Raw genomic sequence first — 26306 nt, 5'->3', positions numbered from 1 at the left:
CGCCCACAGTTACGTGTTCAGTGGTATGGCGTACAGAGCACCACCCACACCATGATACGGGAACGCGCGCACTGTGGTATCAGGTGGTAAATGGTAAATACGTGACTCGTTCCAGGTTACACGCAATTCATATGGCGGTCGAGCCACTGTGTCCGCAGTGCAATGTTATAGACACAGAGGAACATCGCCTGATATGCACGCCTTCGGCGGACGTATGGCGTTTGGTCCAAAATATGATCGGCTTCCTCCGGGAGGAATAGAACCACGGATAATACTTCTCCCAGATATGACGTATTATCCCCGAACAAAGCAAATTCAGGGACTTGGATTCGAGGTTTGGTTCAAATGGCTCTGAGCACTATGGGACTTAACATCTGAGGTCATCAGTTCCGTAGAACTTAGAACTACTTAAACCTAACTAATCTAAGGACATCACACACATCCATGCCCGAGGCAGGATTCGAACCTGCGACCGTAGCGGTCGCGCGGTTCCAGACTGAAGCGTCTAGAACCGCTCTGCCACAACGGCCGGCACTGGAGGTTTGACTGTGCTTTATCTTTTCCGAGACGGCAGTAACAATGTTCTCGACTTTTGGGCCTTACTACAAGAACATCACTCACAGCTTATGAGACATCCGAGATATCGAACATATTACGCTAATTTTTTAGGGAGTGCCTTGCTTGATCCCCCACCCAGTTGGGGTGTCCCGGGTAGGAGAATGTAATTATTGCCTGTAAGTATCAGAATAAGAAAGGACCAGGACAGTGGAGAGGATCCACCACCACACGTGAAGACGTACCCGACACCAACGCGAGGTATAACGGGATTAGCGAGGTACACGCCCAAGGAGAGGAACGTGGTCCGTTATTGTTTTGTACTGACTGAAGCGGGATATTTTTTTTCATTAACACATCTGAAATGTAACGTCCACTGTTCAAAGTGCCGTCAATGCGAACGAGAGGAGACCGAGACGTGTAACCTATGGCACCCCATACCATCACGCCGGGTGATACGTCAGTATGGCGATGACGAATACACACTTCCAATGTGCGTTCACCACGATGTCGCCAAACACGGATGCGACCATCATGATGCTGTAAACGGAACCTGAATTCATCCGAGAAAATGACGTTTTGCCATTCGTGCACCCAGGTTCGTCGTTGAGTACACCATCGCAGGCGCTCAAGTCTGTGATGCAGCGACAAGGGTAACCGCAGTCATGGTCTCCGAGCTGATAGTCCATGCTGCTGCAAACGTCGTCGAACTGTTCGTGCAGATGCTTGTTGTGTTGCAAACGTCCCCTTCTGTTGACTCAGGGATCGAGACGTGGCTGCACGATCCGTTACAGCCGTGCGGATAAGATGCCTGTCGTCTCGACTGCTAGTGATACGAGGTCGTTGGGATCCAGCACTGCGTTCCGTATTACCCTCCTGAACCCACCGATTTCATATTCTGCTAACAGTCATTGGATCTCGACCAACGCGAGCAGCAATGTCGCGATACGATACACAGCAACCGCGATAGGCTACAATCCGACCTTTATCAAAGTCGGATACGTGATGGTACGCATTTCTCTTTCTTACAGGAGCATCACAACAACATTTCACCAGGCAACGCCGGTCAACTGCTATTTGTGTATGAGAAATCAGTTAGAAACTTTCCTCATATCAGTACGTTGTAGGTGTCGCCACCGGCGCCAACCCTGTGTGAATGGTCTGAAAAGCTAATCATTTGCATATCACAGCATCTTCTTCCTGTCGGTTAAATTTCACGTCTGTAGCACTTCATCTTCGTGGTGTAGCAATTTTAATGGCCAGTAGTGTAAGTGTATGTTTTTACTTCATAATTTTAGACTGTTTAATAAGTTACCTGGTTTTTAATTTTTATGCAGCAATTACGGCATGAGTTGCACAAGACACATGCAATTGTTTAACGCAAAGACAGAAATGGGAATACAATCGTTTGTTTCTTTCCATATATGAAATTTTAACTTACAACATTGACTCCCTTCTCTTCCAGACACTACACTCCTCCACGCTTCTCAGTCCATTAACATGCTGTCAACTGGCCTCTTTCACTGAATGTATTATGTTGAGGGGGGGGGGGGGGGCGGAGGCGTTCAATAAGTAATACAACACATTTTTTCTCGGCCAATTTCCATTGAAAAAATGCGGAATTTGTTTTGCGACGTTGTGGAATATTACCGCTTCAGCTCCTCTAGTTGCGTGAAGTTTCAATACGTGGCGGCGCTATACGTAGCTGTGAAAATGACGTCTGTGATGGAGGTACGTTCTAAGCAGAGAGCTGCCACTGAGTTTCTTTTGGCGGAAAACCAGAGCATCGCAGATATTCATAGGAGCTTGCAGAATGTCTACGGAGACCTGCTAGTGAAAAAAAGCACAGTGTGTTATTGTGTGAGATGTCTGCCATCAGCGCAACGACGTCGCGCAAACCCGCCCGACCTCTCACACGCCGGCCACGTGCACACAGCTGCGGCTCCTGTAGTGTTGGAATGTGCGGATATTCTCACTGGAGGTGATCGACGGATCACAAGCAAACATCTGGATGTTCAGCCGGATGTCTCTGTTGACAGTACTGACACACCCATCCACCAGTGTCTGCCCGCTGGGTTCCCTGCTTTCGCAAATGGCTCTGTGCACTATGGGACTTAACATCTGAGGTCATCAGTCCCGTAGAACTTAGAACTACTTAAACCTAACTAACCTAAGGACATCAAACACATCCATGCCCGAGGCAGGATTCGAACCTGCGACCGTAGCAGCAGTGCCGTTCCAGACTGTAGCGCCTAGAACCGCTCGGCCACTCCGGCCGGCTTGCTTTCGCACTTCCATCTGTTTGGCCCACTGTACGATGCATACCACAGGAAGCAGTACGTGTATGATGGGGTCGTTATCGATGCAGCACGATGTTGCCTCCGACATCGGCCAGTAGAATGATAGCATGCGGCCATGCAGGTCCTGTCAGTATAGCGGCGTAAGTCCGTCACAGTCAACGGACGTTATGTTGAAAAATAGGTTTTTGTTAGCCAAAAGAGTGGATAATAAAATGGTGTATTGAAGTCCCGAATAAAACCAATCTGCTTCCGGGAAAAGAACTATGTTGTATTACTCACTGAACGCTCTTCGTATCTTACACATATCGACATTCATAGTCTAAGTTTTGTAGTTGTTTCTGTACAATGACAACTGATTTATTCTTTAGTGGTTATGACTCTTCATGACTATTTTTATGAACTGTCTGACCAATTAATGTTGTGTTCAAAGCTTAAGTGATCTGTAGTTTTAAGAAATATTACATGGTACAGCATTATTGTTCATCTTTCCCAATTTCAGGTGAAAATTGTGTTATGGCCACACGAAACTACAATCTTCAGGCCATGACTTCTGGTTCTTTGACTGCTCTGGGAGATGGCTCATCGAAACTACATTATATGAAATATTAGTTCACTTTCAAATTCTGAAGGTGGCAGGGGTAAAATACAGGGAGCGAAAAGCTATTTACAATTTGTACAGAAACCAGATCGCAGTTATAAGAGTCGAGGGGCATGAAAGGGAAGCAGCTGTTGGGAAGGGAGTGAGACAGGATTGCAGCCTCTCCCCGATGTTAATCAATCTGTATATTGAGCAAGCAGTAAAGGAAACAAAAGAAAAATTCGGAGTAGATATTAAAATCCATGAAGAAGAAATAAAAACTTTGAGTTTCGCCGATGACATTGTAATTCTGTCAGAGACAGCAAAGGACTTGGAAGAGCAGCTGAACGGAATGGACAATCTCTTGAAAGGAGGATATAAGATGAACGTCAACAAAAGCAAAACGAGGATAATGCAATGTAATCGAATTCAATCGGGTGATGCTGAGGGAATTAGATTAGGAAATGAGACACTATGCGACACTATGCGACTTAATTTCTGAGGTCATCAGTCGCCTAGAACTTAGAACAAATTGAACGTAACTAACCTAAGGACACCACACACATCCATGCCCGAGGCAGGATTCGAACCTGCGACCGAAGCGGTCGCTCGGCTCCAGACTGTAGCGCCCAAAACCGCGGCCACTCCGGCCGGCCACACTTAAAGTAGTAAAGGAGTTTTGCTATTTGGGGAGCAAAATAACTGATGATGGTCGAAGTAGAGAGGATATAAAATGTAGACTGGCAATGGCATGAAAAGCGTTTCTGAAGAAGAGAAATTTATTATCGACTATAGATTTAAGTGTCAGGAAGTCGTTTCTGAAAGTATTACTATGGAGTGTAGCCATGTATGGAAGTGAAACATGGACGATAAACAGTTTGGACAAGAAGAGAATAGAAGCTTTCGAAATGTGATGCTACAGAATAATGCTGAAGATTAGATGTGTAGATCACAAAACTAATGAGGAAGTATTGAATAGAATTGGGGAGGAGTTTGTTGCACAACTTGACTAGAAGAAGAGATCGGTTGGTAGGACATGTTCTGAGGCACCAAGGGATCACCAATTTAGTATTGGAGGGCAGCGTGAAGGGTAAAAATCGTAGAGGGAGACCAAGAGATGAATACACTAAGCAATTCAGAAGGATGTAGGCTGCAGTACTTATTTACCAAACTTGACACAATCCTTTGCGAAAGGAGTGATTGATAATTTACAACTGTCACTGGCTATTAAAGCCTCAACTGATGCAATAATTAACAAACTGTTCTCTTGAAGTACAATATTTTACATTTACAAAAGTGCATTTTCATCTGAGACTTAGTCCTACTCAGTCATGTTGACTGCTTCAGCTGAGACCGTGAACTGGCGGAGCACTGCCATCCTTCGCCCTACATTGACCGGGTGCTGCTGTACTAAGGGACAGCGTCTGTCTCCCTCAGCTCCTCACAGCAGTGAGACCTCGTTAATATTTGTGGTATCGGTGCGCGTTGCCAACTCTGGTGTGGCACCATGATCTCTGGATGATACCACAAACTGAATGTCACAGATACAGGAAAAGTGATGTGCGTCTTACACAGATATTATTTGTGCTGAGATACATTACAATTTTTGTCGCGGATGAATAATTACATTAGCCAGAAAAGAGAAGAAAAAGTTTTCATGTGGTGATACATTTAGTAACTGATGAAACTGATGACAAATAAGATGAACTTACAATGTAAATCTATTATTTTTAACTACAAATTTATTTAAAAAAAGGGGAAAAAGAGAAACGCTGAAGAGTATGGAAGAATGATTCTACTTTTACCGATCATGTTTTAACAGAAAACCATTCTGAAACACCTGGTTAACTCCGCACGACAGAACAGGTGGTTGGAATTATCGGAAAGGACCAAAAAATGAGCGACTGTCAGCTGAACTGGAACACATATAACATCATTTAGTTGCCCAAACATTACAGCGCAAATTTCTGAGCTTAACTATCGACTGAATATGTCACTCAATCTTATCGCTTAAGGGCACAACCTCTTTAATTTTTAAAACGGCTGAAGGCGCATGATTTAAAATACATTTACAATACATTTTCAAAAGGTAGAAAGCGCAAGGTTTTATCCTTAAATAATATTTCAAATGAGGCTGAAGGCCTAAACAATCTAAGATTTAACAAGTAAGGAATTTAATGATTGAAACCCTCAGCTGCCGACAGGTGTTAATATACCTCGATGGGGACAGCGGAAAATGTGTGCACCGACTGGGACTCGAAGCTGGGATCTCCTGCTTACATGGCAGACGCTCTGTCCATCTTTTTTTTTAATCTTATTTTTGTTTGTTTTAGTTCGTTGCATCTGCTCGAGGGGGGGGGGGGGGGGGGACGTAGAAAGACACCCGTTTCAGTTGGTTGATGATCCATTAACTCAGTTTTTTTTTATTACAGAGGGCAGCTAACCCTCTGACCGAACACGCTGAGCTATCATGCTGGCATAACCGATGGATAACTCTCTGCAGTCGCGCTATTCATCTGTGTCCTCGGTGGCTCAGATGGATAGGGCGTCTACCATGTAAGCAGGAGATCCCGGCTTCGAGTCCCGGTCGGGCACACATTTTCAGCTGTCCCCATCGAGGTATATTAACAACACCTGTCGGCAGCTGAGGTTTTGGACTAATTATCATTATTGTAGAGAAGCTGCACAGTCATCAATGGTATCTGTTCTTTGATAACAGTTACTATCTCCATACGTAATGAATTTTAATTTTAAGACGGCTGAAGGCCCATGATTGAAAAACACAACTACAATGAATTTTCAAAGGGCAGAAGGCCCAAAGCTTTATGAAAAGAAAATATTTTAAATGAGGCTGAAGGCCCAAACAGTGCAAGACTTGACAAGTAAGGAACTTTGAATTTTAAAGCGGCTGAAGGCCCATTATTTAAAACCCAATGAAAAGCATACAAATTCAAACCATGGGCTATGAGACATTAAAACACACAATCAAACACCAATAACAAAAGGCAGTACAGCCAGCGACGTTCGGAAGTTTCCGGGGGTCGGTCTGCACTTGAAATATTAACGTTCTCTTAGGGGAGACAGGTAGTCGGTCCAACTATATCCGATCCGTCGGCAACCCAACCAAATGACAGTCAACGGACCCACCGACAAGATGACTTGCTTTGCACCCGACCAGTACACAAGGGACTCCAAAGCCAAAAAGTAAAAGACGTAGCCGCCCACAACCAAGTATGCATAAGCTGTCAAAACTACACACACGTGTTGGACCGCGACAACACAGTGAGGAAAGCACACTGCCTGAATTTTATGTCAGTGGCCAGGGCAGGTAACCTGAACGCTAACGGCCACAAGGCAGAAAATTCCGCTGGTGCACTTGTACTTCAAATAACCAAAATACAGTTAAACTCCACCGGATGATGGCCAAACTTTCGCCAACTCGAACACTCGCTGTTGCTCACGGGAATACCCCCACCAGCCAACTATGAAAACCAACGGCACAATGTGAACAGACTGGCTTCGGTAATGAAATCACCACTCAACTTTGGTGCCCTGGGTCGGCGAGCCACGAACCTCGTAGCAATCGGAACAGCTCCCACACACTCCGACACTGCGTAGAGACCGCCAGCTGGCCCGGCCCATTGCGCCGCGCATAGATTTCCTGGCTGATCCACACCAACCGACCGACTCCACACATCAGCACGAAGACAGCACTAAAATAACTGAGCAGTCGACATCACAAGTTACACACAGTTTCACGAACACTTGCACGAAGGACTAGAAAATACTAACGGCAGCGACTGTGCAGTAACAGGGACGAATCACGAGTCGGCACACGCAGGCAACCCATAAGCGATCGCCGGCCAACACACACGTCGGCCGCCAAGACTTCCGACCGACGACCAACCAAGGTGGTCCGCACTCGAGTGTATCGGCAACCATCGGGCGAGTTATGGCTGTCCGGACCTCACTGCAGCCGCGTCAAACACTGCCAGGTCCAAACTGCACTGCTAGCGCCTCCCAACTCACTGGCAGATCCGAACTCACTCACAACACACGACAACCAGGAAGTAATAGCACTCAACAAAAGATAATAAGCCAGGACTTATATCGATAAGCGCCGCTGCTGCCGCTCACGGGCAGGCAGGGAGGAAACTCAGTGACACCAGTAATTGAAACTAACATAACGAGGTGGAAGCACACTAGAAACAGGATGTCAAATGAGATACGGCACGAACACGAACCACGCACGGCTCACATTCCTATGACACAGAATTTGAAGCGTTGCATTCTGTTGAGGAAAACAGAAATACAAGAAACAAATGACACAGCACTTCGTATTAACTAACGAGACTAACTTTTCTTTCTTCCCTTGTTAAATTAAGTATTCGCTATAAACACCGGATTCAAATTGTTAATTCGCTTTATTTCTAATCAGTTGTTAAATGTGTCTCCAAACAATAACTTTGTTTACGCCTTTTCCAGCTGATGTAGCTGGTTGTATGAGATAAAAAACGAAATAATATCCATGTAAAATCTCCGCGTCATTTTTGTGTCTTCTGTACAAACAATGTTTGTGTGTTTTCACGTCAGTTTTGTCTGTGTTTGCGATATTCGGTTGTCACCTGAAAATGGTCTAAGAAGGCGAAAGCTGGTGCGTAACCAAATAAATACAATTTTGTAGAACACGAAGAACTGTTTTCGTATGTGATATTATTATCCTATTCTGCCAGTTCAATTGAGAAAGTACTACTCTCCCGGCATATCTAGCAGCCAGGCCCAACAGATTTGTGATTTGACGAGCAAGTTGACTTCGTATTCTTAGTGGTACATACGGCCACGTATCGTACTGTGTTCTTGTAATCATAATGTTACTGACAACCAATCACATCGATAGTTACGCCCTGTGCAACTGACATAATATTTGAATGATTCAAATTTATTCTCAGAGTTTCCAGAAAAAAATCTTACAATTTATAACTTTAGCCAGCGTCCACAGGATATGATTCTTCGGTAACATTATAAAATTTCCATAATCTCCTAAATCTCTACTCTACTTTGCACTATTGTGGACTCAGGACGTCCGCTACTAAACTCCCACACTCACTCTCTCCCATAAGACTGTACCACAGAATCATTGACCTACTGATCAACTGCCTAATATCAAATCGTTTTGATTCAATATCCGGTTGAAAGGAGCATATAAGATGAACATCAACAAAAGCAAAACGAGGTTGAAAGGAGGATATAAGATGAACATTAAAAAAAGCAGAACGAGGATAACGGAATGTAGTCGAATTAAATCGGGTGGTGCTGCGGGAACTAGATTAGGAAATGATACCCTTAAAGTAGTAAATAAGTTTGCCTATTTGGGGAGCAAAATAACTGATGATGGTCGAAGCAGAGAGGATATAAAATGTAGACTGGCAATGGCAAGGAAAGTGTTCCGGAAGGAGAGAAATTTGTTAACATCGAGTATAGATTTAAGTGCCAGGAAGTCGTTTCTGAAAGTATTTGTATGGAGTGTAGCCATGTATGGAAGTGAAACGAGGACGATAAATAGTTTAGACAAGAAGAGAGTAGAAGGTTTCGAAATGTGGTGCTAGAGAAGAATGCTGAAGGATAGATGGGTAGATCACATAACTAATGAGGATGTATTGAATAGAATTGGGGATGAGTTTGTGGCACAACTTGACTAGAAGAAGGGATCGGTTGGTAGGGCATATTCTGAGGCATCAAGGGATCAAAAATGGCTCTGAGCACTATGGGACTTAACATCTATGGTCATCAGTCACTTAGAACTACTTAAACCTAACTAACCTAAGGACAGCACACAACACCCAGCCATCACGAGGCAGAGAAAATCCCTGACCCCGCCGGGAATCGAACCCGGGAACCCGGGCGTGGGAAGCGAGAACGCTACCGCACGACCACGAGATGCGGGCCTCAAGGGATCACCAGGTTAGTATTGGAGGGCAGCGTGGAGGGTAAAAATCGTAGAGGGAGACCAAGAGATGAATACATTAAGCAGATGCAGAAGGATGCAGGCTGCAGTAGGTACTGGGAGATGAAGACTCTTCCATAGGATTGAGTAGCATGGAGAGCTGCATCAAACCAGTCTCAGGACTGAAGACCACAACAACATCTGGTTTCCAAACCAGCTGTGAACCCACATACAAATAACAGAAAAAGAAATATATTTATATACCTCTATCAGTCCTATTTACCAACAATTAAAATTTTAACACAATTTCACACGTCAAATGTTTATTGTTATAATTACTGTGGCAACATATTTTGTGTTCTGTTTTTCCTCTGACGCTAATAGTACTCACCATCATATGAAATGACCAAGTTAGCTTCACACGGTAATGATATTTTTTTTATATTTCACGCACGCAACTTTTCCTCTTAAATCTGTCTTAAAATCCAGAGCATTCAGGCTCATTTCCGAACGTAGTGTGACCCACATGGAGCAGCTGGTAAATGGTTAACAACTTACTTTTACTCTCTTTCGGAGTACCAAAAATCAAAAGAATTTCACACGAAATGTTACTAAGTTAAATCATCATTACCTCGATAAATCTTTCTACTGACACAAATTTTAATTATCCAACATGATTTAAATAAGAAATGATTACTGATTTACATTAAATCAAGTACTTCCGTTCTCCTTTGTCTGTATAGCACCCTGAGACAAAGGCTGTTTCATAGTTTACTCACCAGATGCAAATTAACCCTCCTACTACACCGTAGGGTCTCTAGAGACCCAGAGTGTAATTTTCTCTAAAATAAACCCCGTTCTGTACTCCTAAAAATTAGGAAAAAATAGGACTTTCCGGGAATAAGTACTAGTTTCATAATGCAATAACATAAGTTTTTCAATATATTTAGTTTTCCAGAAAATCATGATAGAACTACAGAATACCACAGGGGTCATATACCACCCCACTTCTCTCCTGGGGTTTTATAATTCACTAATGTTATAACTGTCGCTGTACTTGCTTTAATACTTTCTGGGAAATGCTATTGGAAAGTGCAGTTGTTGACAGGACTTCATATGCTTGGGGAGACTAGATCCGTGTCTGTTGCATTTGCTCATCACCTTTCCGGAAAGGAAGTGCTCGAAATATGACTACAAGATAACCCTGTCTCTGGAGAATCAAATAGTGATATCAGCGATACAGATTCTAATGTCTCATGTAGTGATGGAGAAATAGGCGTCGGAGAAGAGTATATTCCTGAAGAACATTTGGGCAGTGCAAACGTCCGGCCTGTAAAGGAAGCGACACATACTTCTGACTTCTATAGTTAAGTACTTATTGTATTATTCGATACTACATGCGCGCGGTATCGTCTGGTGCTACGGTGTATACTCTTTATGTGTTTGGCATAGGCCAAAACACAAAGAAGAAGTGTGCCACAAACAAGCACAGTGAAAAGACGCGGAAGAAAGGAAAAATGCAACATAATGCGAATACAGCCAGGTCCAACAAAATTCGCCATAAGAAATGCGAACACCATAGAATCAGCTTTTCACTTGTTTCTTAGGAAGAACATAGTTGATGAAATACTAAAGTGGACTAACAAAGTGGGAAGTCTTGTTTACAGTAGTAGATTAAATCCAGTAGATGACGCTAAAATGAAATGCATTATCAGTGTCCTGATCCTATCACAAGCCTACAGGGCTCATAATGAAGCAATTACACATCTATAAAATAAAGACGATGGGTCTATCTTAGTAAATCAATGGATAAAATTCGTTGTACCCAAATATCAAGACGCACACTGTGTGATGACGTGAATGTCAGACTTCGCAACCGTGCCCCTGACAAGCTGGCTCCCATCAGAGAAATATCTGAAACGTGGGTAAAGGCTCTTATGTTCCTCATACCAACGTAACTATTGATGAACAACTGGTAACATTTCGTGGTAGATGTCAATTTTGGCAATATATTCCTTCAAAACCAGGAAAATACGGATTGAAGTTATGGGCTATATGTGATAGTGCAACATTTTACGTTCTCAATATGTAGGTTTACACTGGACGAAAAAAAAAAAAAAAAAAAGAATTACGTGAAGTTGGTCAGTGTAAAAGAATTGCTTTGGATATGGAGAAAGGCTTAGCGTACTAAAACAGCTGGAAATGTTTTCACAAGCCTTAGTTTGGTGAGCGCACTTTCGATAATAGATCTCACATATTTAGGAACAATCAGGAGAACTACTAGAAGCTTTCACTGATACCGAAGGTCGAGTCAAATATTCACCCATGTTTGGGTTTCAACAGCATGCGTCATTTGTTTCGTATTGTCCAAGAACGATCAAAATTATAACTTCACTTAGTACAATGTAGTTAAGGGAGAAAGTGGAAAATCATGAAGTAACAAAGCCAGATTCTAGTAAAACAAAATCAGGAGTACACACAATAGCCAAGTTGGTTACAACGCACATTACAAAAAGGAAGAACAGACAATTTATATAATTTTAAAACATAATTGATACTAATGCACAGAATGCGTTTATAATATGACTGCATCTTACACCAGGCTGAGCAGAAAGGACTATCTACAAGAGGCAGATATTCCTCATCAAACTAGGAAAGCGTCTAATTGGTAGAAAACCAGACGATATTAGTTCCCCGCTACTTTTGTCAACACTACACATGAAGGAAGAGGACTGTACCCATTTTGTGAAAGGCTCGTGGATAGAAAATGCTCTGATTTGTGTTCAGAATGTGGATATTCTGTGTATAAAAACTTGTGTGTGTAAAAACCACTCGGCAAATTTCTTTCCCTAAATATCATCTCATAATACTCGCTTTGGAATTTAATCATAAATATTTGCAGTTTCATAAAAATCGTTTGAAACTATTACTGAAATAACCGATTTAAAAAAAAAATACATTTTCATTCATGTGCACGCGACAATCATCAAGTTCTACGAAGTGGAAAACATAAGGAATGTGATTATATTAAACATTTATTAATAATCTCGTGGGATCACTAGAGTCTCCAGTGGTACCCAGTGCATCAAAAAACATTCGGTATTAGGAAGGTTAATCAAAAACTGCACACGGATTACTTAAATATCTTCACTTTAAAATTAACACTCGCAGTAATTCAACTTACATGACCGTTGGCCTGGAAAATGTAATCAACGTCCCCAAAATTTGCCTGCCTAAATATATCTTAAAATTATTAAAATCTCGTCCCATATCTTATTCATTGTTGATGTCCTGAAAACAGAAATCATAATTTCTAACTACTCTCGTAAGTATTTCACATGCATACCTCTGTCACATGCATACCTTTGTCTGGCAGAATGCCAGGACATGCCAGAACCTCGTCGCTGGTGGCGGACTGCTCTGGTAACATGTTGGTCAACCATTGTCCAGACATTCCACTCAGTACTTCGAACATCTTTGGTTTTACTACTGACAAAGCAAGTGACCTTACACGTTTCATCTACGATCCCTTCCGTGAAGACGACACTCTCACGTATTATCCAGTCAAAACAAAACATAGAACATTGCGAATTTGGACATAGGAATCTAATGTACTAGGAGGTGCACATATGGAGAAAAGAATTCAAATTATCACTCTTTCCCATTTCGGATATCGGTAATCATATATTGAATAAATATGTTAAAGAAAATCGTGTTCAGAGAAGAACAACGAACCAAATAGATATGTGACGGGTAACACATTACCTTTTCACACAGTTAATGAAACTAAGAACGCCTATACCAGAGTAGAACTCTCAAACCCGAATATTCTAGTACTAAACTCTACCCATTGCCCTAACTGTACTGAATAAACATACTTGTCACATATGTAACTGCAGTGTTGCAAGATTGCCTCTCTTTGAAGTCTATTTTCTACCGAAAATACACATGGCACGAAATTTTGATAGTCATTTTTGTACTGTTAGTATGCAAGGAATCGCTCTGAGGTGTCAGGTTTACTTCTGCGCATAGTCGCCACCAATATTCAAACGTTTATCAAAGAATGGAACCACCAAGTACTTCAGCAAATTGTTGGCAGCATATCTGAGTTCATCGTCGGTCTTGAAGAGCTGAGTAGCCAGCCAGGCCTTCATCTTGGGGAAGAGATGAAAGTCGCTTGGGCCACATCCGGATTAAGGATACAATGTTGCAAGATCTCCCAGTTAAAAAGTCTTCGTTTTTTTTTTTTTTTATTTGACTCACGGTGTGGGGTCGTGCATTGGCGTGGAAAACGAATCATCCCGCACCGTCTGTCTTGGTTTCACCCTCCAGATTTCGTAAGAGTCTAACAGTAAGCCAGTAGTGTCACTACTTGTCAAGCGTTACTCTCGTGAAATCTGATTTCAAAAGTCAAAAAACTGTAACCATTATATTGCAGTTTGACAGCGTCAGCTTGAATTTTCTGAGCCTACTGGGAGAATGAGTGTGTATCCACTGTTTGGACTGTTCTTTAATTCCATATTTCACGCACTGAACCTATGTCTCATCCCAGTCACGACTGTTTTCAGATATTCGTCCCCCCCCCCCCCCCCCCCTTCATGCTACTGCTGACGTAATGTGAAAGCTCGCCGCATCCTTTCAGTTTTGTGAAAATTCCTTTCGGCATTTTGGTACCCACCATGGCCAAAAGTTATAGTAACCTACTCTTTCAGTGACAGTCTTAAAGAGAGTTGTGCTTCAGAAAGTGCGGAAATTATGAGCCGATATCTCGCACAAGGTCACCAGTCGTATCTAAATGTCATCCTAGACCGCCCTTCAGTCTATCCTGAACTTCCTGCGCCAGTCCGTTACAGCATCATCGCTCACAACAGCATCAAATGGCTCTAAGCTCTGAGCACTATGGGACTTAACATCTGAGGTCATCAGTCCCCTAGACTTAGAACTGCTTACACCTAACTAACCTAAGGACACCACACACATCCATGCCCGAGGCAGGATTCGAAAAAAATGGCTCTGAGCTCTATGGGGCTTAACTTCTGAGGTCATTAGTCCCCTAGAACTTAGAACTAATTACAACTAACTAACCTAAGGACATCACACGCATCCATGCCCTAGGCAGGATTCGAACCTGCGACCGTAGAGGTCGCGCAGTTCCAGACTATAGCGCCTAGAACCGCTCGGCCACAAAGGCCGGCCAACAGCATCCCCATACAAAGGACATAGTCTCGGTGGCACTGACTTCCGCTTGCAACAAGCGAACGACCGAACGCACCACGCAACTGCAATGGCACCATCCTTTTCAGTCGCTTCCTGGTTGCACTCTGCTGAATGCAACAGCGAGGTGACTGAGGCAAAGTGACCTTCAAAGTCTCCTTTTTCAGCCACGCAAGTGGCACGAAGTTACGATCATTTGTTTACTTTCAATAGTGAGGGGTAGGTTAATTTGTCTATAGTGCTGGTAGAACACTCTTCTTCTAAGTTCTGTGTGGAGGAATACATTCAGATCAACTTATGTTTATTTTTCTGACTGATTCACCATTCGATAGCACACCAGACAAAACTTAGTTACCACTGGGAGGCATTACGCTACTGTTTAGGAGCGGTGTTAGCCTTTATAAAAGCCTTAATTCGCTGTGGAATAATGCCCACACCTTTCTTGAGGTATGGATGGTTAGATTTTGTAGACATACAAAATTGTGAGAATGTTGAATTCTTAAGTCTGACCTGCAGTTCCAAACAGTTACAGATATTTACTATGCGATTAAGATCGGTTGGAAATTTGTGGTGAGGTTCAAAATGGTTCAAATGGCTCTGAGCACTAAGCGACTTGACTTCTGAGGTCATGAGTCGCCTAGAACTTAGAACTAATTAAACCTAACTAACCTAAGGACATCACACACATCCATGCCCGAGGCAGGATTCGAACCTGCGACCGTAGCGGTCGCTCGACTCCAGACTGTAGCGCCTAGAACCGCACGGCCACTCCGGCCGGTTGTGGTGAGGTCTTATGGGACAAAACTACTGAGCTTACACACTACTTAATCTAACTTAAACTAACTTAAACAGACGACACACACACCTTTGCCCGAGGGAGGACTCGAACGCCCAACGGGTGGAGCCACGCGGACCACAACAAGACGCCCCAGACCGCTCCGCTACCCCGCGCGGCCTAAGATCGGTTGATTTAGTGAGTTACAATAGGGTGTTTGTCAAGTCAGGAACGAATGCGATCAGTCCTGTGAATACAGTTGCTGCGGTCTTCAAAGACGGAAAGGACTGCACCATATTCATTACGAAGATGTACAATAAATGACAACACTCGGTCGCCGAACATCTTGCAACAAACATCCTGCTTCACGTTCACGGTGGTAAGCTGTGGCAGTGTGGCAGTGAGCAAGACAGCCCCGTTACAGCGCAGAACCATCTCGGGACTTATTTGTATCCTCCATACTATTGGACGATCTGGGTACCCCAACTGGATACAGCCCTTCCTACTGTGTCCCGGGTTTTCAGCCACGACTGCGACGCAGTGACCAGAAGCAGTCTGACGGCAGTTGAACAGGGGTTGGCCTTCGACGGATGACCTACATCCTCCGCTCCTCAGTCCTAGACTAGCGTGCTATCGTCCTGTCAGGAAAGCCAACTGGGGAGGGGCTCGCAACCTCCAACAGCGGCGGCCGACCACACCACTCCACTGTATTCGTTATACACTACTGGCCGTTAAAATTGCTACACCACGAAGATGACGTGCTACAGACGCGAAATTTAACTCAGAGGAAGAAGATGCTCTGATATGCAAACGATTAACTTTTCAGAGCATTCACACAACGTTCACACCGGTGGCGCCACCTACAACGTGCTGACATGAGGAAAGTTTCCAACCGATTTCTCATACACAAACAGCACTTGACCGGCGTTGCCTGGTGAAACGTTGTTGTGATGCCTCGAGTAAGGAGGAGAAATGCGTACCATCACGTTTCAGACTTTGATAAAGGTCGGATTGTAGCCTATCGCGATTGCGGTTTATCGTATCGCGACATTGCTGCTCGCGTTGTTCGAGATCGAATGACTGTTAGCAGAATATGGAATCGGTGGGTTCAGGAGGGTAATACGGAACTCCGTGCTGGATCCCAACGGCCTCGTCTCACTAGCAGTCGAGATGACAGGTATCATATCCGAATGGCTGTAACGGATCGTGCAGCCACGTATCGATCTCTCGTTCGCATTGACGGCACTTTGAACAGTGAACGTTACATTTCAGATGTGTTACGACCGGTGGCTCTGCCCTTCATTGGATGTCTACGAAACCCTACATTTCAGCAGGATAATGCACGACCGCATGTTGCAGGTCCTGTACGGGCCTTTCTGGATACAGAAAATGTTCGACTGCTGCCCTGGCGAGCACATTCTCCAGATCTCTCACCAAATGAAAACGTCTGGTCAATGGTGGCCGAGCAACTGGCTCGTCACAATACGCCAGTCACTACTCTTGACGAACTGTGGTATCGTGTTGAAGCTGCATGAGCAGCTCTACCTTTACACGCCATCCAAGCTCTATTTGACTCAATGCCCAGGCGTATCAGGGTCGTAATTACGGCCAGAGGTGGTCGTTCTGGGTACTGATTCTCAGGATCTATGTACCCAAATTGCGTGAAAATGTAATCACATGTCAGTTCTAGTATAATATATTTGTCCAACGAATAGCCGTTTATCATCTGCATTTCTTCTTGGTGTAGCAATTTTAATGGGCAGTTGTGTATTATTCACTGTGTTGTAACACACGACCGAGGACTGCAGAGGCAGTCTCATCAACCACCTGTTCACGGAGAAAGATCATGGAGTTGTATCACAAAACCGTGACCTGGACTTTTCCAGTTAAATTGGATTCATTGGGGTGCCATACTAGAATACACTGTAGCAGTGACGAACTGTTGTTATAACCACCACAGTCAAAGACTGTAATGCCATTCAGACTTATCCTCAGACAAAGAATGTATCAGAGAAAGTATTGCCCAATTGTCTTCAGGGCTCTATTCGAGGTTCACAGATAAACCAGGCCGAGCGGTTCTAGACGCTTCAGTCTGGAACCGCGAGACCGCTACGGTCGCAGGTTCGAATCCTGCCTGGGAAATGGATGTGTGTGATGTCCTTAGTTTTAAGTACTTATAAGTTCTAGTTAGGTTTAAATAGTTCTAAGTTCTAGGGGACTGATGACCTCAGATGTTAAGTCCCATAGTGCTCAGACATATTCGAACAGATAAGCCAAAACATTATGACCACTGCCAACACGACAATGGATGCCGTCTGGTGCGTCGCGGGCATGTGACGCGGTAACGAAACTGAGTAAACGGAGCAGACGTGGACGGCGGATCACGCTAGCGAAGATATGGGCTGCAAATGGAGAAATCCATCCAGATAAGCAACTTTGAGAAAGGGCAGATTATTATTACGCAAAGCCTGTAAAAGAGTATCTCGATAACGGCGAAGCTGGTTGGGTTTTCACGTCCTACTGTCGTGAGCATCTACGGTAGGGGGTAACAGGACAGTAAAACTAGGCGCTAAATGATTGGACGTCCACGGCTCGTAACAGAGCGTGGGCTTCAGAGACTTCTCTGCTGTGTAAAGTAGGATAGATGGTGATCTATTGTATCTCTGCCGAAAGAGCACAATGCTCTTGCACGCACAAGTGTTTCGGAGCACACCGTTCATCGTAAAATATCGAAAATGGAGCTCCGCAGCAGACTACTGCTACGAGTTCACATATTGACCCAACGACATCGTCAATTATGATTTTAGTGGGCTGGGGACCATCGGAATTCGACCCTCAGTCAATGGAAACGTGTCGGTTCGTTGGGTGAATCAGATTTATGTTACACTAAGTCGATGGATTGAGAGTAAATCGAAGAAAGACGAAAGTAATGAGAAGTAGCACAAATCAGAACAGCGAGAATCTTAACATCATGACTGATGATCATGAAGTAGATGAATTTAAGGAATTGTACTGAGCCGGCCGCGGTGGCCGAGCAGTTCTAGGCGCTTCAGTCCGGAACGGCGCGACTGCTACGATCGCAGGTTCGAATCCTGCATCGGACATGGATGTTTGTGATGTCATTAGGTTACTTAGGTTTAAGTAGTTCTAAGTTCTAGGGGACTGCTGACCTCAGATGTTAAGCCCCATAGTTCTCAGAGCCATTTGAACCATTTTTTTTAATTGTACTACCAAGGCAGCAAAATCACCAATGATGGACGGAGCAAGGAGGAAATTTCGCGAGATTGCTTCTGTGAAGTTTGGAAGGTGGAGGTACTGGCGGAAGTGAAGCCGTTAGGACGGGTAGCTCAGTCGGTAGAGCACTTGCCAGCGAAACGCAAAGATCTCGAGTTCGAGTCTCGATCCGGCACACAGTTTTAATCTGGCAGGAAATTTCACGTCAACGAATAACTTATTAGTAGGGTATTAAAAATAAATATCCGAAAACTATAGTCCGTGGATGGGCTGACAGGATTGTCGGAACATATCAGAGTTGGAAGGTAAACAGAATTTACTGATGAAAGTAAAAAAAAATAATAATAAATCTGAGCAGCAACGGAAATCAGCTCGGTCCACATGTCAGTCCCTGTTGGAGAACCCTACACGATGAAGTGGAAGTCAAATGAACGTGTAGAACTGTTTACAGGCTCTGCGGATTTGCAGACAGGGTCTCTGATTTATCCGAGCGGAATTCGTACCCGGAACTGATTCCAGACTTCGGGTTTCCAATACATCAAACATGTGTACCACTCGTTGAGTCTCATATAGGTACGAATTGACAGTTACTATAGGTCCTATCCAAAACGCATGCACGTGCCTCATCGCAAAGGGCAACTCTTAGGATTTTTTAGAAGATTGGTGTATAAGATGCCCAAGTATTCTCTTAGAAAATCAAACAGCACATGAGTATGTAGGCAATATGACATATGCATATGGAAGACTGTGGAAAAAATTATGAAAAATGACATAAAATCTGTAAAATTCGAGGATAACCTGGTATAATCACGAGAAATTCACGTCAAATACGTAAAAATTAAGAAAAATACAATGAAATGTGTAAAATCGGTAAAACTTTCTAAATTACAGAAATTGACTGAGAATACATAAAGTTAGAGAAAAATACCATAAAATGTGTACTGAGCAAAATCAATAGAATTGCTATAGAGGAGGAGAGTAGACTGATGCAACACTTTTTTTTCTATTTTTTTCATCAGTCTAGTGACTGGTTTGATGCGGCCTGCCACGAATTCCTTTCCTGTGCTAACCTCTTCATCTCAGAGTAGCACTTACAACCTACGTCCTCAATTATTTGCTTGACGTATTCCAATCTCTGTCTTCCTCTACAGTTTTTGCCCTCTACAGCTCCCTCTAGTACCATGGAAGTCATTCCCTCATGTCTTAGCAAATGTCCTATCATCCTGTCCCTTCTCCTTGTCAGTGTTTTCCACATATTCCTTTCCTCTCCGATTCTGCGTAGAACCTCCTCAGTCCACCTGATTTGCAACATTCGTCTATAGCACCACATCTCAAATGCTTCGATTCTCTTCTGTTCCGCTTTTCCCACAGTCCATGTTTCACTACCATACAATGCTGTACTCCAGACGTACATCCTCAGAAATTTCTTCCTCAAAATAAGACCGGTATTTGATATTAGTAGACTTCTCTTGGCCAGAAATGCCTTTTTTGCCATAGCGAGTCTGCGTTTGATGTCCTCCTTGCTCCGTCCGTCATTGGTTATTTTACTGCCTAGGTAGCAGAATTCCATAACTTCATTGTCTTCGTGACCATCAATCCTGATGTTAAGTTTCTCGCTGTTCTCATTTCTACTACCTCTCATTACCTTCGTCTTTCTCCAATTTGCTCTCAAACCATGATGTGTACTCATTAGACGGTCCATTCCGTTCAGCAGATCATTTAATTCTTCTTCACTCTCACTCAGGATAGCAATGTCATCAGCGAATCGTATCATTGATATCCTTTCACCTTGTATTTTAATTTCACTCCTGAACCTTTCTTTTATTTCCGTCATTGCTTCCTCGATGTACAGATTGAAGAGTAGGGGCGAAAGGCTACAGCCTTGACTTACACCCTTCTTAATACGAGCACTTCGTTCTTGATCGTCCACTCTTATTATTCCCTCTTGGTTGTTGTACATATTGTATATGACCCGTCTCTCCCTATAGCTTACCCCTACTTTTTTCAGAATCTCGAACAGCTTGCACCATTTTATATTGTCGAACGCTTTTTCCAGGTCGACAAATCCTATGAAAGTGTCTTCATTTTTCTTTAGCCTTGCTTCCATTATTAGCCGTAACGTCAGAATTGCCTCTCTCGTCCCTTTACTTTTCCTAAAGCCAAACTGATCGCCACCTAGCGCATTCTCAATTTTCTTTTCCATTCTTCTGTATATTATTCTTGTAAGCAGCTTCGATGCATGCGCTGTTAAGCTGATTGTGCGATAATTCTCGCACTTGTCAGCTCTTGCCGTCTTCGGAATTGAGTGGATGATGCTTTTCCGAAAGTCAGATGGTATGTCGCCAGATTCATATATTCTACACATCAACGTGAATAGTCGTTTTGTTGCCACTTCCCCCAATGAGTTTAGAAATTCTGATGGAATGTTATCTGTCCCTTCTGCCTTATTTGACCGTAAGTCCTACAAAGCTCTTTTAAATTCCGATTCTAATACTGGATCCCCTATCTCTTCTAAATCGACTCTTGTTTCTTCTTCTATCACATCAGACAAATCTTCACCCTCATAGAGGCTTTCAATGTATTCTTTCCATCTATCTGCTCTTTCCTCTGCATTTAACAGTGGAATTCCCGTTGCACTCTTAGTGTTACCACCGTTGCTTTTAATGTCACCAAAGGTTGTTTTGACTTTCCTGTATGCTGAGTCTGTCCTTCCGACAATCATATCTTTTTCGATGTCGTCACATTTTTCCTGCAGCCATTTCGTCTTAGCTTCCCTGCACTTCCTATTTATGTCATTCCTCAGCGACTTGTATTTCTGTATTCCTGATTTTCCCGGAACATGTTTGTACTTCCTCCTTTCATCAATCAACTGAAGTATTTCTTCTGTTACCCATGGTTTCTTCGCAGCTACCTTCTTTGTACCTATGTTTTCCTTCCCAACTTCTGTGATGGCCCTTTTTAGAGATGTCCATTCCTCTTCAACTGTACTGCCTACTGCGCTATTCCTTATTGCTGTATCTATAGCGTTAGAGAACTTCAAACGTATCTCGTCATTCCTTAGTACTTCCGTATCCCACTTCTTTGCATATTGATTCTTCCTGACTAATGTCTTGAACTTTAGCCTACTCTTCATCACTACTATATTGTGATCTGAGTCTACATCTGCTCCTGGGTACGCCCTACAATCCAGTATCTGATTTCGGAATCTCTGTCTGACCATGATGTAATCTAATTGAAGTCTTCCCGTATCTTCCGGCCTTTTCCAAGTATACCTCCTCCTCTTGTGCTTCTTGAACAGGGTATTCGCTATTACTAGCTAAACTTGTTACAGAACTCAATTAGTCTTTCTCCTCTTTCATTCCTTGTCCCAAGCCCGTATTCTCCTGTAACATTTTCTTCTACTCCTTCCCCTACAACTGCATTCCAGTCGCCCATGACTATTAGATTTTCGTCCCCCTTCACATACTGCATTACCCTTTCAATATCCTCATACACTTTCTCTATCTGTTCATCTTCAGCTTGCGACGTCGGCATGTATACCTGAACTATCGTTGTCGGTGTTGGTCTGCTGTCGATTCCGATTAGAACAACCCGGTCATTGAACTGTTCACAGTAACAAACCCTCTGCCCTACCTTCCTATTCATAACGAATCCTACACCTGTTATACCATTTTCTGCTGCTGTTGATATTACCCGATACTCATCTAACCAGAAATCCTTGTCTTCCTTCCACTTCACTTCACTGACCCCTATATCTAGATTGAGCCTTTGCATTTCTCTTTTCAGATTTTCTAGTTTCCCTACCACGTTCAAGCTTCTGACATTCCACGCCCCGACTCGTAGAACGTTATCCTTTCGTTGATTATTCAATCTTTTTCTCATGGTAACCTCCCCCTTGGCAGTCCCCTCCCGGAGATCCGAATGGGGGACTATTCCGGAATCTTTTGCCAATAGAGAGATCGTCATGACACTTCTTCAATTACAGGCCACATATCCTGTGGATACACGTTACGTGTCTTTAATGCAGTGGTTTCCATTGCCTTCTGCATCCTCATGTCGTTGATCATTGCTGATTCCTCCACCTTTAGGGGCAGTTTCCCACCCCTAGGACAAGAGAGTGTGCCCTGAACCTCTATCCGCTCCTCCGCCGTCTTTGACAAGGCCGTTGGCAGAATGAAGCTGACTTCTTATGCCCGAAGTCTTCGGCCGCCAATGCTGATTATTTATCAAAATTTAGCCAGTGTCGGGGATCGAACCCGGGTCCGAAGACGTTTTGATTATGAATCAAAGACGTTACCCCTAGACCACGGGTACATACATATACAAATCTTAATAGTGGAAAGAGAAGGCATTGTAGAGACATGATGTCAAGGCGAGACGGCCATATTATCCTGCGCATGAGCAATACAACCCAGCTTCGAACCATGACTTCTGTATGTGCATGAGGAAGGTTACCTGGGCCGGTGCTAAACTGCTATAAGACTATTACATCTCCTCTCGCTACTGATAGTGGTGTTTATCTCCTCGTAAGATTTCACTGTTTCTTCGTATGCGTTTCGTTGTGAACATCTCATAATTTACAACCAGTAATCAGGCTTGAACTTCGTAAACAGCATGCGTCATACACCTCTCGAAACCTATCTAGTGTTCGTGTTAGAATGAATCGATGTTTCTTTTGGTGTGCAAGGTAGTTGTTTTATCACCTTACACTTTGTCACCATAGTTTACAGTAGAGAATCTTGCAGGGAGAATGTATGTCATGCGCTGGAAATGTATTTCATACATTGGAATATTAACAGCGTTTCATTCCACACGACTAATAAGTTGGAAACCACACTACTCTAGCATTATAGCGTGTTTAAGAGCAGAACGTGTAGCCCTTAGTATGTGTTTATGTTCCACGATCATTTTTCTCTCTCCAATATTTCCTTGCTATGGACACAGAACACCGGAACAATACTTCAGAACTGATAGCACAACTGATTTATATAAAATGTTAAACGTTTCAAACTCTGTCCGTCTGGAGCTCCATCATGCATAAACCACATGTTTCTTCTTAAGCGTCTGTTGTATCATCACAACACTCTCAAATCTACTATACACCGATAAGGGATGCTAACTTCCTCGGCAAGCGCGCGTCTGGAGAGATCTTGTGCACTTGGATTGGTGCCGTGAGCGAGATTGGTGCAGAAGAGTCTTCGCTGAACTTTGGAATGTAGCTGGTCTAGTACCACCTACATCTTTAACTGCAGGTTAAACTGGGGACAATTTTGTATGTGGCGTTGGTCAAAAACAATGTGGGGAGATCTTTCAATCTCCAAATTTATCCTAAGAATGTGAGACTACTATGTGACTCCCATCCACACATGGAAAGATAAGCAATCGTAAGCATAAATTATGCACAGTGATCGAAGTGCCAGAAATATGTAGATAACCTAACTACACTGGTATAGGCCGCTGTCTGGTATACTTTCGTGGATACGTTCGAGAATTAAACATGAATGGACGTACTGCATTGTCATCTATCTGTATTCACAATCTACTATATGGTACATGCAAAGTAGTTGAGGCGTGATTTAGCGGTGATACAGAAATTGGGGAACATGTTGTCATGTTATTAGTTGGCATTGAAATTACGAAAAACTGGTAAAATTGCTAAAATTTGTTGCACTATCAGCTGTGTATATCAATAGTGTCTCTTCCATCGTATTCGTCCATTGGTGCGCTGCTGAATAACAGATAATAATTGACTGACACTACTTGTTTGAGATGGAGAGAGTTTTTGTGGGAGCAACAACTTCTGGGGATGGCCAGCACCGAAACAGTGATCAAATACATGGATGCAATATAAGGAAGCAATGTCTTGGTCTCTTCGAAACAGAACACCTATACATCTGCTACGGTGTCACTGTGAAAGATGAGATTAAATGTAGAGATCATCACCTTCGGGGAGCCGTTTGGAAACGCTTCATAATGCCGCAAAACTCTTCTAGTTTCTATATGTTGCTATGTCTTCCACATTTTTGTCAATAAGAAACACCACCTCTATCTTTTGTTTCAGTCATACTGTTTATTGTCAGAGCAGTACTGTTTACGTCATGCAACGTCCAGTTTTCTGTGACAGCCAATGGACTGAAACATGTTGTTTTAGCACCTAACGCAGACCTCAAAGTCATGGTGGAATAACAAAACGTACAGTGGCATACGAAGCTGTAGTCATACACTCCCTGGGTGTGTGACAGCAGAAAAAACAATGTACGAAACTTTTTATGAAAGAACAACACAGGGACCCTCTCTTCCGATTGATAGTCTGTGGGATTTGGTGTTCCTACAGTACAGACGATGAAATTTTACACTGGTCTGTGAGAGCAACTTCGATCATTAGCGGGCGCTCCAATGGCTCAATAGTCGTACATTTAATAGCATCGCCACATATGGTCGATGCCAGCACACAGACGATATTTGTTTTCGATATATTGGAAGAGGTGGACATGGTAATATCTTATAGAGTTCTCTACTGAGTGACGTTAGCAGAGCTTGTACAGTTCGTAGTTTGTCTCTCTTGGATGGTACAAAATAACGAGGATAGAGAGAATATTTGGGTGACAGACAAGAATACACCCTGAGGGATGCAGATCTCCTTCAGACTGCAGGAATATATGTAATTTGGAGATGCGCCACAATGCAGTAGCAAAATCTTTGTCCTTCTTCCAGTTACCAAATGATGTGAAGTCTTCCTAATTTTCCTGATAAGAAACACCACTGTAACTGCTTGTACTGTCTTTTCTGCTACCTTATGTTGCAGGAGGAAGCTTTGTTTGGCTCTTGTTCTACAAAAAATGGCTCTGAGGACTATGGGACTTAACACCTGAGGTCATCAGTCCCCTAGAACTTAGAACTACTTAAACCCAACTAACCTAAGGACAGCATACACATCCATGCCCAAGGCAGGATTCGAACCTGCGACCATAGTGGTCGCGCGGTTCCAGACTGAAGCGTCTAAAATCGCTCGGCCACACCGGCCGTCCCTGGTTTTACATATTGTGCATAGTGGTTGGAGCTATGACATGTTCTCATTTCCGCAGAGTGGTTAAAACATGATCCTGTCGCATTAACTTAGTTCACCCTGTTTCTCCATGGGGTGTGGGAGGTCTTAATATAGCCCTCTCCGACTTCGCTCTGTTCTGACTTAAATTTGACTGATCACATGTACAAATGAAAGGAGGAGCAGAGACTGAGGAAGAGTTACAAGATGTAGAGGAACTGTTTAAAACCACGCTAGAGGTTTGCTGTATGGGGTCCTTAGCAGATAGATTCGGAAAAGGTGACATGTTTCGAGATATAGGAGTGCCACGAGTATGATTCTCCAGTAGCTCTAATCATTAAAAGACTTCTCCTTAGGATCTAACGCAAGTATGTGGTTGAATGGATAGGCTTGATTCAAAATCACTGACAGCATTTCTACCAGAAAGCGTAACACTACAGATCTGAAAAGCCAGTATATTGATCATAGCATTTTGTATATGCCTTATGACTTCAGTCGAGTGTTGCATTTTTAAGTGATTCCTTCTATAGTACACCATCTACTGTACAAGATGTGATCATTTTCAGTCAACCATCAGTCAGCCTCGCCTAGTCTATAACCCCATGGATATGTCGCAGAACCTGTTACACTGTCTACGTGGTATCAAGATAGAATGTGCTACA

At 43.2% G+C, this 26306-nt stretch overlaps 1 protein-coding gene and 1 non-coding gene across 2 annotated transcripts in view; one reads left to right on the top strand and one right to left on the bottom strand.

Moving 5' to 3' along the window:
* Positions 1-26306, top strand: part of LOC126419734 (UNC93-like protein) — a 265867-nt gene that overhangs the window by 171682 nt on the left and 67879 nt on the right. The window lies entirely within an intron of this gene.
* Trnas-gga (transfer RNA serine (anticodon GGA)) lies at positions 14484-14567 on the bottom strand. Its single transcript is given in 2 exon segments — positions 14484-14518; positions 14528-14567. It is a non-coding gene; the product is annotated as a tRNA-Ser (tRNA).

The sequence above is a fragment of the Schistocerca serialis genome, chromosome 9 (genome assembly GCF_023864345.2).
Source record: "Schistocerca serialis cubense isolate TAMUIC-IGC-003099 chromosome 9, iqSchSeri2.2, whole genome shotgun sequence".
Taxonomy (NCBI): Eukaryota; Metazoa; Arthropoda; class Insecta; order Orthoptera; family Acrididae; genus Schistocerca; species Schistocerca serialis.
This window is presented reverse-complemented; position numbering and strand designations above follow the sequence as displayed.